This window comes from Daphnia magna, unplaced genomic scaffold, assembly GCF_020631705.1.
Source record: "Daphnia magna isolate NIES unplaced genomic scaffold, ASM2063170v1.1 Dm_contigs254, whole genome shotgun sequence".
Lineage (NCBI taxonomy): Eukaryota > Metazoa > Arthropoda > Branchiopoda > Diplostraca > Daphniidae > Daphnia > Daphnia magna.
In genome coordinates this window covers 81,932-97,839 of record NW_025533204.1, presented here as the reverse complement: position 1 = coordinate 97,839, position 15,908 = coordinate 81,932, and the positions used below count along the sequence as shown (strand labels likewise).

Sequence of the window (15,908 nt, the reverse complement as noted above, 5' to 3'; positions counted from 1 at the left end):
GTGTATTCAGTCGTTCGTATTAAACCGTCAACGGCCATACCACGCAGATAAAACCTAGTCTCTTCAGCTCCCAGAAGTTAAGCTGCGTCGGGTCCCGTTAGTACCTAGAAGGGTGACCGCTTGGGAATACGGGATGCTGTTGGCATCAAACCTTTTATAACCAGCAAGAGTTTCGAAAATGAATCAAAGTTTTAGTTAAAACCATCTCGTGGTGAATTTTGATACTTTATTAAACGCCATCTAGGGGTGAATTTTGATATTTCATCTCGTACACACTGATAGCTATTTTTTAAACACCAACAAGGGAAGTGTAGAGTGTTTCATTACCATCAGTGGCTTTACCGATGAATGTGAATTTCTATTTCATAGAAAAATAGTGGCTCAACCAACACGATGGTTACCAGTCCAATATCCTTAATTATAGAAATTAATCGTCCTTGTGTAGGTTTCAATGTTGGAAAATCATTCCTTGAGTGTATTCAATTCAGTTTCGTATTAAATACTTGAATTTCTATTTCATAGAAAAATAGTGGCTCAACGAACACGATGGTTACCAGTCCAATATCCTTAATTATAGAAATTAATCGTCCTTGTGTAGGTTTCAATGTTGGAAAATCATTCCTTGAGTGTATTCAATTCAGTTTCGTATTAAATACTTGAATTTCTATTTCATAGAAAAATAGTGGCTCAACGAACACGATGGTTACCAGTCCAATATCCTTAATTATAGAAATTAATCGTCCTTGTGTAGGTTTCAATGTTGGAAAATCATTCCTTGAGTGTATTCAATTCAGTTTCGTATTAAATACTTGAATTTATATTTCATAGAAAAATAGTGGCTCAACCAACACGATGGTTACCAGTCCAATATCCTTAATTATAGAAATTAATCGTCCTTGTGTAGGTTTCAATGTTGGAAAATCATTCCCTTGAGTGTATTCAATTCAGTTTCGTATTAAACACGTCAACAGTCATACCACGCAGATAAAACCTAGTGGCTCTCAGCTCCCAGAAGGTTAAGCTGCGTCGGGTCCCGTTAGTACCTAGAAGAGTAGCCTCTTGGGAATACGGGATGCAATGTTGGCAAATCAAACCTTTTATAACCTGCAAGTCAGTTTCGTATTAAATGAATCAAAGTTTTAGTTAAAACCATCTCGTGGCTGAATTTTGATACTTTATTAAAGGCCATCTAGGGGTGAATTTTAGATATTTCATCTCGTACACACTGATAGCTATTTTTTAAACACCAACAAGGGAAGTGTAGAGTGTATTCATTACCATCAGTCGTACTTTACCGATGAATGTGAATTTCTATTTCATAGAAAAATAGTGGCTCAACGAACACGATGGTTACCAGTCCAATATCCTTAATTATAGAAATTAAAATCGTCCTTGTGTAGGTTTCAATGTTGGAAAATCATTCCTTGAGTGTATTCAATTCAGTTTCGTATTAAATACTTGAATTTCTATTTCATAGAAAAATAGTGGCTCAACCAACACGATGGTTACCAGTCCAATATCCTTAATTATAGAAATTAATCGTCCTTGTGTAGGTTTCAATGTTGGAAAATCATTCCTTGAGTGTATTCAATTCAGTTTCGTATTAAATACTTGAATTTATATTTCATAGAAAAATAGTGGCTCAACGAACAACGATGGTTACCAGTCCAATATCCTTAATTATAGAAATTAATCGTCCTTGTGTAGGTTTCAATGTTGGAAAATCATTCCTTGAGTGTATTCAATTCAGTTTCGTATTAAATACTTGAATTTATATTTCATAGAAAAATAGTGGCTCAACCAACACGATGGTTACCAGTCCAATATCCTTAATTATAGAAATTAATCGTCCTTGTGTAGGTTTCAATGTTGGAAAATCATTCCTTGAGTGTATTCAATTCAGTTTCGTATTAAATACTTGAATTTCTATTTCATAGAAAAATAGTGGCTCAACGAACACGATGGTTACCAGTCCAATATCCTTAATTATAGAAATTAATCGTCCTTGTGTAGGTTTCAATGTTGGAAAATCATTCCTTGAGTGTATTCAATTCAGTTTCGTATTAAATACTTGAATTTATATTTCATAGAAAAATAGTGGCTCAACCAACACGATGGTTACCAGTCCAATATCCTTAATTATAGAAATTAATCGTCCTTGTGTAGGTTTCAATGTTGGAAAATCATTCCTTGAGTGTATTCAATTCAGTTTCGTATTAAATACGTCAACGGCCATACCACGCAGAAAAATAGTGTCTTCAGCTCCCAGAAGTTAAGCTGCGTCGGGTCCCGTTAGTACCTAGAAGGGTGACCGTCCTTGGGAATACGGGATGCAATGTTGGCAAATCAAACCTTTTATAACCAGCAAGAGTTTCGAAAATGAATCAAAGTTTTAGTTAAAACCATCTCGTGGTAGAATTTTGATACTTTATTAAACGCCATCTAGGGGTGAATTTTGATATTTCATCTCGTACACACTGATAGCTATTTTTTAAACACCAACAAGGGAAGTGTAGAGTGTTTCATTACCATCAGTGGCGTATTACCGATGAATGTGAATTTCTATTTCATAGAAAAATAGTGGCTCAACGAACACGATGGTTACCAGTCCAATATCCTTAATTATAGAAATTAATCGTCCTTGTGTAGGTTTCAATGTTGGAAAATCATTCCTTGAGTGTATTCAATTCAGTTTCGTATTAAACACTTGAAAACGGCCATACCACGCAGATAAAACCTAGTGTCTTCAGCTCCCAGAAGTTAAGCTGCGTTACGAGTCCAAACGTTAGTACCTAGAAGGGTGACCGTCCTTGGGAATACGGGATGCAATGTTGGCAAATCAAACCTTTGTATAACCAGCAAGAGTTTCGAAAATGAATCAAAGTTTTAGTTAAAACCATCTCGTGGTAAATTTTGATACTTTATTAAACGCCATCTAGGGGTGAATTTTGATATTTCATCTCGTACACACTGATAGCTATTTTTTAAACACCAACAAGGGAAGTGTAGAGTGTTTCATTACCAGAAGTGACTTTACCGTATGAAATGCTTGAATTTCTATTTCATAGAAAAATAGTGGCTCAACGAACACGATGGTTACCAGTCCAATATCCTTAATTATAGAAATTAATCGTCCTTGTGTAGGTTTCAATGTTGGAAAATCATTCCTTGAGTGTATTCAATTCAGTTTCGTATTAAATACTTGAATTTATATTTCATAGAAAAATAGTGGCTCAACCAACACGATGGTTACCAGTCCAATATCCTTAATTATAGAAATTAATCGTCCTTGTGTAGGTTTCAATGTTGGAAAATCATTCCTTGAGTGTATTCAATTCAGTTTCGTATTAAACACGTGAACGGCCATACCACGCAGAAAAATAGTGGCTTCAGCTCCCACGAAGTTAAGCTGCGTCGGGTCCCGTTAGTTACCTAGAAGGGTAACCGTCCTTGGGAATACGGGATGCAATGTTGGCAAATCAAACCTTATGTATAACCAGCAAGAGTTTCGTATTAAATGAATCAAAGTTTCATAGTTAAAACCATCTCGTGGTGAATTTTGATACTTTATTAAACGCCATCTAGGGGTGAATTTTGATATTTCATCTCGTACACACTGATAGCTATTTTTTAAACACCAACAAGGGAAGTGTAGAGTGTTTCATTACCATCAGTGGCGTTTACCGATGAATGCTGAATTTCTATTTCATAGAAAAATAGTGGCTCAACGAACACGATGGTTACCAGTCCAATATCCTTAATTATAGAAATTAATCGTCCTTGTGTAGGTTTCAATGTTGGAAAATCATTCCTTGAGTGTATTCAATTCAGTTTCGTATTAAATACTTAAATTTATATTTCATAGAAAAATAGTGGCTCAACCAACACGATGGTTACCAGTCCAATATCCTTAATTATAGAAATTAATCGTCCTTGTGTAGGTTTCAATGTTGGAAAATCATTCCTTGAGTGTATTCAATTCAGTTTCGTATTAAATACTTAAATTTATATTTCATAGAAAAATAGTGGCTCAACCAACACGATGGTTACCAGTCCAATATCCTTAATTATAGAAATTAATCGTCCTTGTGTAGGTTTCAATGTTGGAAAATCATTCCTTGAGTGTATTCAATTCAGTTTCGTATTAAATACTTGAATTTCTATTTCATAGAAAAATAGTGGCTCAACGAACACGATGGTTACCAGTCCAATATCCTTAATTATAGAAATTAATCGTCCTTGTGTAGGTTTCAATATTGGAAAATCATTCCTTGAGTGTATTCAATTCAGTTTCGTATTAAATACTTGAATTTATATTTCATAGAAAAATAGTGGCTCAACCAACACGATGGTTACCAGTCCAATATCCTTAATTATAGAAATTAATCGTCCTTGTGTAGGTTTCAATGTTGGAAAATCATTCCTTGAGTGTATTCAATTCAGTTTCGTATTAAATACGTCAACGGCCATACCACGCAGATAAAACCTAGTGTCTTCAGCTCCCAGAAGTTAAGCTGCGTCGGGTCCCGTTAGTACCTAGAAGGGTGACCGTCCTTGGGAATACGGGATGCAATGTTGGCAAATCAAACCTTTTATAACCAGCAAGAGTTTCGAAAATGAATCAAAGTTTTAGTTAAAACCATCTCGTGGTGAATTTTGATACTTTATTAAACGCCATCTAGGGGTGAATTTTGATATTTCATCTCGTACACACTGATAGCTATTTTTTAAACACCAACAAGGGAAGTGTAGAGTGTTTCATTACCATCAGTGGCTTTACCGATGAATGCTGAATTTCTATTTCATAGAAAAATAGTGGCTCAACGAACACGATGGTTACCAGTCCAATATCCTTAATTATAGAAATTAATCGTCCTTGTGTAGGTTTCAATGTTGGAAAATCATTCCTTGAGTGTATTCAATTCAGTTTCGTATTAAATACTTGAAAATGGCCATACCACGCAGAAAAATAGTCTCTTCAGCTCCCAGAAGTTAAGCTGCGTTACGAGTCCACGTTAGTTACCTAGAAAGGTAACCGTCCTTGGGAATACGGGATTCAATGTTGGCAAATCAAACCTTATGTATAACCAGCAAGTCAGTTTCGTATTAAATGAATCAAAGTTTCATAGTTAAAACCATCTCGTGGTAAATTTTGATACTTTATTAAACGCCATCTAGGGGTGAATTTTGATATTATCATCTCTTGTACACACTGATAGCTATTTTTTAAACACCAACAAGGGAAGTGTAGAGTGTATTCAATTACCAGAGTGACTTTACCGTATGAAATGCTTGAATTTCTATTTCATAGAAAAATAGTGGCTCAACGAACACGATGGTTACCAGTCCAATATCCTTAATTATAGAAATTAATCGTCCTTGTGTAGGTTTCAATGTTGGAAAATCATTCCTTGAGTGTATTCAATTCAGTTTCGTATTAAATACTTGAATTTATATTTCATAGAAAAATAGTGGCTCAACCAACACGATGGTTACCAGTCCAATATCCTTAATTATAGAAATTAATCGTCCTTGTGTAGGTTTCAATGTTGGAAAATCATTCCTTGAGTGTATTCAATTCAGTTTCGTATTAAATACTTGAATTTATATTTCATAGAAAAATAGTGGCTCAACCAACACGATGGTTACCAGTCCAATATCCTTAATTATAGAAATTAATCGTCCTTGTGTAGGTTTCAATGTTGGAAAATCATTCCTTGAGTGTATTCAATTCAGTTTCGTATTAAATACTTAAATTTATATTTCATAGAAAAATAGTGGCTCAACCAACACGATGGTTACCAGTCCAATATCCTTAATTATAGAAATTAATCGTCCTTGTGTAGGTTTCAATGTTGGAAAATCATTCCTTGAGTGTATTCAATTCAGTTTCGTATTAAATACTTGAATTTCTATTTCATAGAAAAATAGTGGCTCAACGAACACGATGGTTACCAGTCCAATATCCTTAATTATAGAAATTAATCGTCCTTGTGTAGGTTTCAATGTTGGAAAATCATTCCTTGAGTGTATTCAATTCAGTTTCGTATTAAATACTTGAATTTATATTTCATAGAAAAATAGTGGCTCAACCAACACGATGGTTACCAGTCCAATATCCTTAATTATAGAAATTAATCGTCCTTGTGTAGGTTTCAATGTTGGAAAATCATTCCTTGAGTGTATTCAATTCAGTTTCGTATTAAACACGTCAACGGCCATACCACGCAGATAAAACCTAGTGTCTTCAGCTCCCAGAAGTTAAGCTGCGTCGGGTCCCGTTAGTACCTAGAAGGGTGACCGTCCTTGGGAATACGGGATGCAATGTTGGCATCAAACCCTTTATAACCAGCAAGAGTTTCGAAAATGAATCAAAGTTTTAGTTAAAACCATCTCGTGGTGAATTTTGATACTTTATTAAACGCCATCTAGGGGTGAATTTTGATATTTCATCTCGTACACACTGATAGCTATTTTTTAAACACCAACAAGGGAAGTGTAGAGTGTTTCATTACCATCAGTGGCTTTACCGATGAATGTGAATTTCTATTTCATAGAAAAATAGTGGCTCAACGAACACGATGGTTACCAGTCCAATATCCTTAATTATAGAAATTAATCGTCCTTGTGTAGGTTTCAATGTTGGAAAATCATTCCTTGAGTGTATTCAATTCAGTTTCGTATTAAATACCGAATAACGGCCATACCACGCAGAAAAACTAGTCTCAGCTCCCACGAAGTTAAGCTGCGTTACGAGTCCAAACGTTAGTTACCTAGAAAGGTAACCGTCCTTGGGAATACGGGATGCAATGTTGGCAAATCAAACCTTATTATAACCAGCAAGCAGTTTCGATAAATGAATCAAAGTTTTAGTTAAAACCATCTCGTGGTAAATTTTGATACTTTATTAAACGCCATCTACGGGTGAATTTTGATATTTCATCTCGTACACACTGATAGCTATTTTTTAAACACCAACAAGGGAAGTGTAGAGTGTATTCAATTACCAGAAGTGACTTTACCGTATGAAATACTTGAATTTCTATTTCATAGAAAAATAGTGGCTCAACGAACACGATGGTTACCAGTCCAATATCCTTAATTATAGAAATTAATCGTCCTTGTGTAGGTTTCAATGTTGGAAAATCATTCCTTGAGTGTATTCAATTCAGTTTCGTATTAAATACTTGAATTTATATTTCATAGAAAAATAGTGGCTCAACCAACACGATGGTTACCAGTCCAATATCCTTAATTATAGAAATTAATCGTCCTTGTGTAGGTTTCAATGTTGGAAAATCATTCCTTGAGTGTATTCAATTCAGTTTCGTATTAAATACTTAAATTTATATTTCATAGAAAAATAGTGGCTCAACCAACACGATGGTTACCAGTCCAATATCCTTAATTATAGAAATTAATCGTCCTTGTGTAGGTTTCAATGTTGGAAAATCATTCCTTGAGTGTATTCAATTCAGTTTCGTATTAAATACTTGAATTTCTATTTCATAGAAAAATAGTGGCTCAACGAACACGATGGTTACCAGTCCAATATCCTTAATTATAGAAATTAATCGTCCTTGTGTAGGTTTCAATGTTGGAAAATCATTCCTTGAGTGTATTCAATTCAGTTTCGTATTAAATACTTGAATTTATATTTCATAGAAAAATAGTGGCTCAACCAACACGATGGTTACCAGTCCAATATCCTTAATTATAGAAATTAATCGTCCTTGTGTAGGTTTCAATGTTGGAAAATCATTCCTTGAGTGTATTCAATTCAGTTTCGTATTAAACACGTCAACTGCCATACCACGCAGAAAAATAGTGTCTTCAGCTCCCACGAAGGTTAAGCTGCGTCGGGTCCAACGTTAATTACCTAGAAGGGTAACCGTCCTTGGGAATACGGGATGCAATGTTGGCAAATCAAACCTTATTATAACCAGCAAGAGTTTCGAAAATGAATCAAAGTTTCTAGTTAAAACCATCTCGTGGTGAATTTTGATACTTTATTAAACGCCATCTAGGGGTGAATTTTGATATTTCATCTCGTACACACTGATAGCTATTTTTTAAACACCAACAAGGGAAGTGTAGAGTGTATTCATTACCATCAGTGGCTTCGTACTGATGAATGTGAATTTCTATTTCATAGAAAAATAGTGGCTCAACGAACACGATGGTTACCAGTCCAATATCCTTAATTATAGAAATTAATCGTCCTTGTGTAGGTTTCAATGTTGGAAAATCATTCCTTGAGTGTATTCAATTCAGTTTCGTATTAAATACTTGAAAATGCCATATCACGCAGAAAAATAGTCTAGCTCAACCAGAAGTTAAGCTGGTTACCAGTCCAAACGTTAGTTACCTAGAAAGTAATCGTGCTTGGGAATACGGGATTCAATGTTGGCAAATCAAACCTTTATAACCAGTTCAAGAGTTTCGTATAAATGAATCAAAGTTTATAGTTAAAACCATCTCGTGGTAAATTTTGATACTTTATTAAACGCCATCTAGGGGTGAATTTTGATATTTCATCTCGTACACACTGATAGCTATTTTTTAAACACCAACAAGGGAAGTGTAGAGTGTATAATCAATTACCAGAAGTGACTTTACCGTATTAAATACTTGAATTTCTATTTCATAGAAAAATAGTGGCTCAACGAACACGATGGTTACCAGTCCAATATCCTTAATTATAGAAATTAATCGTCCTTGTGTAGGTTTCAATGTTGGAAAATCATTCCTTGAGTGTATTCAATTCAGTTTCGTATTAAATACTTGAATTTATATTTCATAGAAAAATAGTGGCTCAACCAACACGATGGTTACCAGTCCAATATCCTTAATTATAGAAATTAATCGTCCTTGTGTAGGTTTCAATGTTGGAAAATCATTCCTTGAGTGTATTCAATTCAGTTTCGTATTAAATACTTAAATTTATATTTCATAGAAAAATAGTGGCTCAACCAACACGATGGTTACCAGTCCAATATCCTTAATTATAGAAATTAATCGTCCTTGTGTAGGTTTCAATGTTGGAAAATCATTCCTTGAGTGTATTCAATTCAGTTTCGTATTAAATACTTGAATTTCTATTTCATAGAAAAATAGTGGCTCAACGAACACGATGGTTACCAGTCCAATATCCTTAATTATAGAAATTAATCGTCCTTGTGTAGGTTTCAATATTGGAAAATCATTCCTTGAGTGTATTCAATTCAGTTTCGTATTAAATACTTGAATTTATATTTCATAGAAAAATAGTGGCTCAACCAACACGATGGTTACCAGTCCAATATCCTTAATTATAGAAATTAATCGTCCTTGTGTAGGTTTCAATGTTGGAAAATCATTCCTTGAGTGTATTCAATTCAGTTTCGTATTAAACACGTCAACGGCCATACCACGCAGATAAAACCTAGTGTCTTCAGCTCCCAGAAGTTAAGCTGCGTTGGGTCCCGTTAGTACCTAGAAGGGTGACCGTCCTTGGGAATACGGGATGCAATGTTGGCAAATCAAACCTTTTATAACCAGCAAGAGTTTCGAAAATGAATCAAAGTTTTAGTTAAAACCATCTCGTGGTGAATTTTGATACTTTATTAAACGCCATCTAGGGGTGAATTTTGATATTTCATCTCGTACACACTGATAGCTATTTTTTAAACACCAACAAGGGAAGTGTAGAGTGTTTCATTACCATCAGTGGCTTTACCGATGAATGTGAATTTCTATTTCATAGAAAAATAGTGGCTCAACGAACACGATGGTTACCAGTCCAATATCCTTAATTATAGAAATTAATCGTCCTTGTGTAGGTTTCAATGTTGGAAAATCATTCCTTGAGTGTATTCAATTCAGTTTCGTATTAAATACTTGAATTTCTATTTCATAGAAAAATAGTGGCTCAACGAACACGATGGTTACCAGTCCAATATCCTTAATTATAGAAATTAATCGTCCTTGTGTAGGTTTCAATGTTGGAAAATCATTCCTTGAGTGTATTCAATTCAGTTTCGTATTAAATACTTGAATTTATATTTCATAGAAAAATAGTGGCTCAACCAACACGATGGTTACCAGTCCAATATCCTTAATTATAGAAATTAATCGTCCTTGTGTAGGTTTCAATGTTGGAAAATCATTCCTTGAGTGTATTCAATTCAGTTTCGTATTAAATACTTGAATTTATATTTCATAGAAAAATAGTGGCTCAACCAACACGATGGTTACCAGTCCAATATCCTTAATTATAGAAATTAATCGTCCTTGTGTAGGTTTCAATGTTGGAAAATCATTCCTTGAGTGTATTCAATTCAGTTTCGTATTAAATACTTAAATTTATATTTCATAGAAAAATAGTGGCTCAACCAACACGATGGTTACCAGTCCAATATCCTTAATTATAGAAATTAATCGTCCTTGTGTAGGTTTCAATGTTGGAAAATCATTCCTTGAGTGTATTCAATTCAGTTTCGTATTAAATACTTGAATTTCTATTTCATAGAAAAATAGTGGCTCAACGAACACGATGGTTACCAGTCCAATATCCTTAATTATAGAAATTAATCGTCCTTGTGTAGGTTTCAATATTGGAAAATCATTCCTTGAGTGTATTCAATTCAGTTTCGTATTAAATACTTGAATTTATATTTCATAGAAAAATAGTGGCTCAACCAACACGATGGTTACCAGTCCAATATCCTTAATTATAGAAATTAATCGTCCTTGTGTAGGTTTCAATGTTGGAAAATCATTCCTTGAGTGTATTCAATTCAGTTTCGTATTAAATACTTGAATTTCTATTTCATAGAAAAATAGTGGCTCAACGAACACGATGGTTACCAGTCCAATATCCTTAATTATAGAAATTAATCGTCCTTGTGTAGGTTTCAATAAGTTGGAAAATCATTCCTTGAGTGTATTCAATTCAGTTTCGTATTAAATACTTGAATTTATATTTCATAGAAAAATAGTGGCTCAACGAACACGATGGTTACCAGTCCAATATCCTTAATTTATAGAAATTAATCGTCCTTGTGTAGGTTTCAATGTTGGAAAATCATTCCTTGAGTGTATTCAATTCAGTTTCGTATTAAATACTTGAATTTCTATTTCATAGAAAAATAGTGGCTCAACGAACACGATGGTTACCAGTCCAATATCCTTAATTATAGAAATTAATCGTCCTTGTGTAGGTTTCAATGTTGGAAAATCATTCCTTGAGTGTATTCAATTCAGTTTCGTATTAAATACTTGAATTTATATTTCATAGAAAAATAGTGGCTCAACCAACACTATGGTTACCAGTCCAATATCCTTAATTATAGAAATTAATCGTCCTTGTGTAGGTTTCAATGTTGGAAAATCATTCCTTGAGTGTATTTAATTCAGTCTCGTATTAAATACTTGAATTTCTATTTCATAGAAAAATAGTGGCTCAACGAACACGATGGTTACCAGTCCAATATCCTTAATTATAGAAATTAATCGTCCTTGTGTAGGTTTCAATGTTGGAAAATCATTCCTTGAGTGAATTCAATTCAGTTTCGTATTAAATACTTGAATTTATATTTCATAGAAAAATAGTGGCTCAACCAACAAAATGGTTACCAGTCCAATATCCTTAATTATAGAAATTAATCGTCCTTGTGTAGGTTTCAATGTTGGAAAATCATTCCTTGAGTGTATTCAAATCAGTTTCGTATTAAATACTTGAATTTATATTTCATAGAAAAATAGTGGCTCAACCAACACGATGGTTACCAGTCCAATATCCTTAATTATAGAAATTAATCGTCCTTGTGTAGGTTTCAATGTTGGAAAATCATTCCTTGAGTGTATTCAATTCAGTTTCGTATTAAACACGTAAACTGCCATATCACGCAGAAAAATAGTGTCTTCAGCTCCCACGAAGTTAAGCTGCGTCGAGTCCCGTTAGTTACCTAGAAGGTAACCGTCCTTGGGAATACGGGATGCAATGTTGGCAAATCAAACCTTTTATAACCAGTCAAGAGTTTCGTATAAATGAATCAAAGTTTCTAGTTAAAACCATCTCGTGGTGAATTTTGATACTTTATTAAACGCCATCTAGGGGTGAATTTTGATATTTCATCTCGTACACACTGATAGCTATTTTTTAAACACCAACAAGGGAAGTGTAGAGTGTATTCATTACCATCAGTGGCTTTACCGTATGAATGTGAATTTCTATTTCATAGAAAAATAGTGGCTCAACGAACACGATGGTTACCAGTCCAATATCCTTAATTATAGAAATTAATCGTCCTTGTGTAGGTTTCAATGTTGGAAAATCATTCCTTGAGTGTATTCAATTCAGTTTCGTATTAAATACTTGAATTTCTATTTCATAGAAAAATAGTGGCTCAACGAACACGATGGTTACCAGTCCAATATCCTTAATTATAGAAATTAATCGTCCTTGTGTAGGTTTCAATGTTGGAAAATCATTCCTTGAGTGTATTCAATTCAGTTTCGTATTAAATACTTGAATTTATATTTCATAGAAAAATAGTGGCTCAACCAACACGATGGTTACCAGTCCAATATCCTTAATTATAGAAATTAATCGTCCTTGTGTAGGTTTCAATGTTGGAAAATCATTCCTTGAGTGTATTCAATTCAGTTTCGTATTAAATACTTGAAAATGGCCATATCATGCAGAAAAATAGTGTCAGCTCAACCAGAAGTTAAGCTGGTTACGAGTCCAAACGTTAGTTACCTAGAAAGTAACCGTCCTTGGGAATAGGGATGCAATGTTGGCAAATCAAACCTTTTATAACCAGTTCAAGAGTTTCGATAAATGAATCAAAGTTTTAGTTAAAACCATCTCGTGGTAAATTTTGATACTTTATTAAACGCCATCTAGGGGTGAATTTTGATATTTCATCTCGTACACACTGATAGCTATTTTTAAACACCAACAAGGGAAGTGTAGAGTGTATTCAATTACCAGCAGTGACTTTACCGTATGAAATACTTGAATTTCTATTTCATAGAAAAATAGTGGCTCAACGAACACGATGGTTACCAGTCCAATATCCTTAATTATAGAAATTAATCGTCCTTGTGTAGGTTTCAATGTTGGAAAATCATTCCTTGAGTGTATTCAATTCAGTTTCGTATTAAATACTTGAATTTCTATTTCATAGAAAAATAGTGGCTCAACGAACACGATGGTTACCAGTCCAATATCCTTAATTATAGAAATTAATCGTCCTTGTGTAGGTTTCAATGTTGGAAAATCATTCCTTGAGTGTATTCAATTCAGTTTCGTATTAAATACTTGAATTTATATTTCATAGAAAAATAGTGGCTCAACCAACACGATGGTTACCAGTCCAATATCCTTAATTATAGAAATTAATCGTCCTTGTGTAGGTTTCAATGTTGGAAAATCATTCCTTGAGTGTATTCAATTCAGTTTCGTATTAAATACTTGAATTTCTATTTCATAGAAAAATAGTGGCTCAACGAACACGATGGTTACCAGTCCAATATCCTTAATTATAGAAATTAATCGTCCTTGTGTAGGTTTCAATGTTGGAAAATCATTCCTTGAGTGTATTCAATTCAGTTTCGTATTAAATACTTGAATTTCTATTTCATAGAAAAATAGTGGCTCAACGAACACGATGGTTACCAGTCCAATATCCTTAATTATAGAAATTAATCGTCCTTGTGTAGGTTTCAATGTTGGAAAATCATTCCTTGAGTGTATTCAATTCAGTTTCGTATTAAATACTTGAATTTCTATTTCATAGAAAAATAGTGGCTCAACGAACACGATGGTTACCAGTCCAATATCCTTAATTATAGAAATTAATCGTCCTTGTGTAGGTTTCAATGTTGGAAAATCATTCCTTGAGTGTATTCAATTCAGTTTCGTATTAAATACTTGAATTTCTATTTCATAGAAAAATAGTGGCTCAACGAACACGATGGTTACCAGTCCAATATCCTTAATTATAGAAATTAATCGTCCTTGTGTAGGTTTCAATGTTGGAAAATCATTCCTTGAGTGTATTCAATTCAGTTTCGTATTAAATACTTGAATTTCTATTTCATAGAAAAATAGTGGCTCAACGAACACGATGGTTACCAGTCCAATATCCTTAATTATAGAAATTAATCGTCCTTGTGTAGGTTTCAATGTTGGAAAATCATTCCTTGAGTGTATTCAATTCAGTTTCGTATTAAATACTTGAATTTATATTTCATAGAAAAATAGTGGCTCAACGAACACGATGGTTACCAGTCCAATATCCTTAATTATAGAAATTAATCGTCCTTGTGTAGGTTTCAATGTTGGAAAATCATTCCTTGAGTGTATTCAATTCAGTTTCGTATTAAATACTTGAATTTCTATTTCATAGAAAAATAGTGGCTCAACGAACACGATGGTTACCAGTCCAATATCCTTAATTATAGAAATTAATCGTCCTTGTGTAGGTTTCAATGTTGGAAAATCATTCCTTGAGTGTATTCAATTCAGTTTCGTATTAAATACTTGAATTTATATTTCATAGAAAAATAGTGGCTCAACCAACACGATGGTTACCAGTCCAATATCCTTAATTATAGAAATTAATCGTCCTTGTGTAGGTTTCAATGTTGGAAAATCATTCCTTGAGTGTATTCAATTCAGTTTCGTATTAAATACTTGAATTTCTATTTCATAGAAAAATAGTGGCTCAACGAACACGATGGTTACCAGTCCAATATCCTTAATTATAGAAATTAATCGTCCTTGTGTAGGTTTCAATGTTGGAAAATCATTCCTTGAGTGTATTCAATTCAGTTTCGTATTAAATACTTGAATTTCTATTTCATAGAAAAATAGTGGCTCAACGAACACGATGGTTACCAGTCCAATATCCTTAATTATAGAAATTAATCGTCCTTGTGTAGGTTTCAATGTTGGAAAATCATTCCTTGAGTGTATTCAATTCAGTTTCGTATTAAATACTTGAATTTATATTTCATAGAAAAATAGTGGCTCAACCAACACGATGGTTACCAGTCCAATATCCTTAATTATAGAAATTAATCGTCCTTGTGTAGGTTTCAATGTTGGAAAATCATTCCTTGAGTGTATTCAATTCAGTTTCGTATTAAATACTTGAATTTATATTTCATAGAAAAATAGTGGCTCAACCAACACGATGGTTACCAGTCCAATATCCTTAATTATAGAAATTAATCGTCCTTGTGTAGGTTTCAATGTTGGAAAATCATTCCTTGAGTGTATTCAATTCAGTTTCGTATTAAATACTTGAATTTCTATTTCATAGAAAAATAGTGGCTCAACGAACACGATGGTTACCAGTCCAATATCCTTAATTATAGAAATTAATCGTCCTTGTGTAGGTTTCAATGTTGGAAAATCATTCCTTGAGTGTATTCAATTCAGTTTCGTATTAAATACTTGAATTTATATTTCATAGAAAAATAGTGGCTCAACACAACACGATGGTTACCAGTCCAATATCCTTAATTATAGAAATTAATCGTCCTTGTGTAGGTTTCAATGTTGGAAAATCATTCCTTGAGTGTATTCAATTCAGTTTCGTATTAAATACTTGAATTTCTATTTCATAGAAAAATAGTGGCTCAACGAACACGATGGTTACCAGTCCAATATCCTTAATTATAGAAATTAATCGTCCTTGTGTAGGTTTCAATGTTGGAAAATCATTCCTTGAGTGTATTCAATTCAGTTTCGTATTAAATACTTGAATTTCTATTTCATAGAAAAATAGTGGCTCAACGAACACGATGGTTACCAGTCCAATATCCTTAATTATAGAAATTAATCGTCCTTGTGTAGGTTTCAATGTTGGAAAATCATTCCTTGAGTGTATTCAATTCAGTTTCGTATTAAA

General features: G+C 33.5%; 1 pseudogene; it reads left to right on the top strand.

Moving 5' to 3' along the window:
* The first annotated feature begins 26 nt into the window (after positions 1–26).
* On the top strand, positions 27–145 carry LOC123467927 (annotated as a pseudogene).
* The last annotated feature ends 15,763 nt before the right edge of the window (positions 146–15,908 follow it).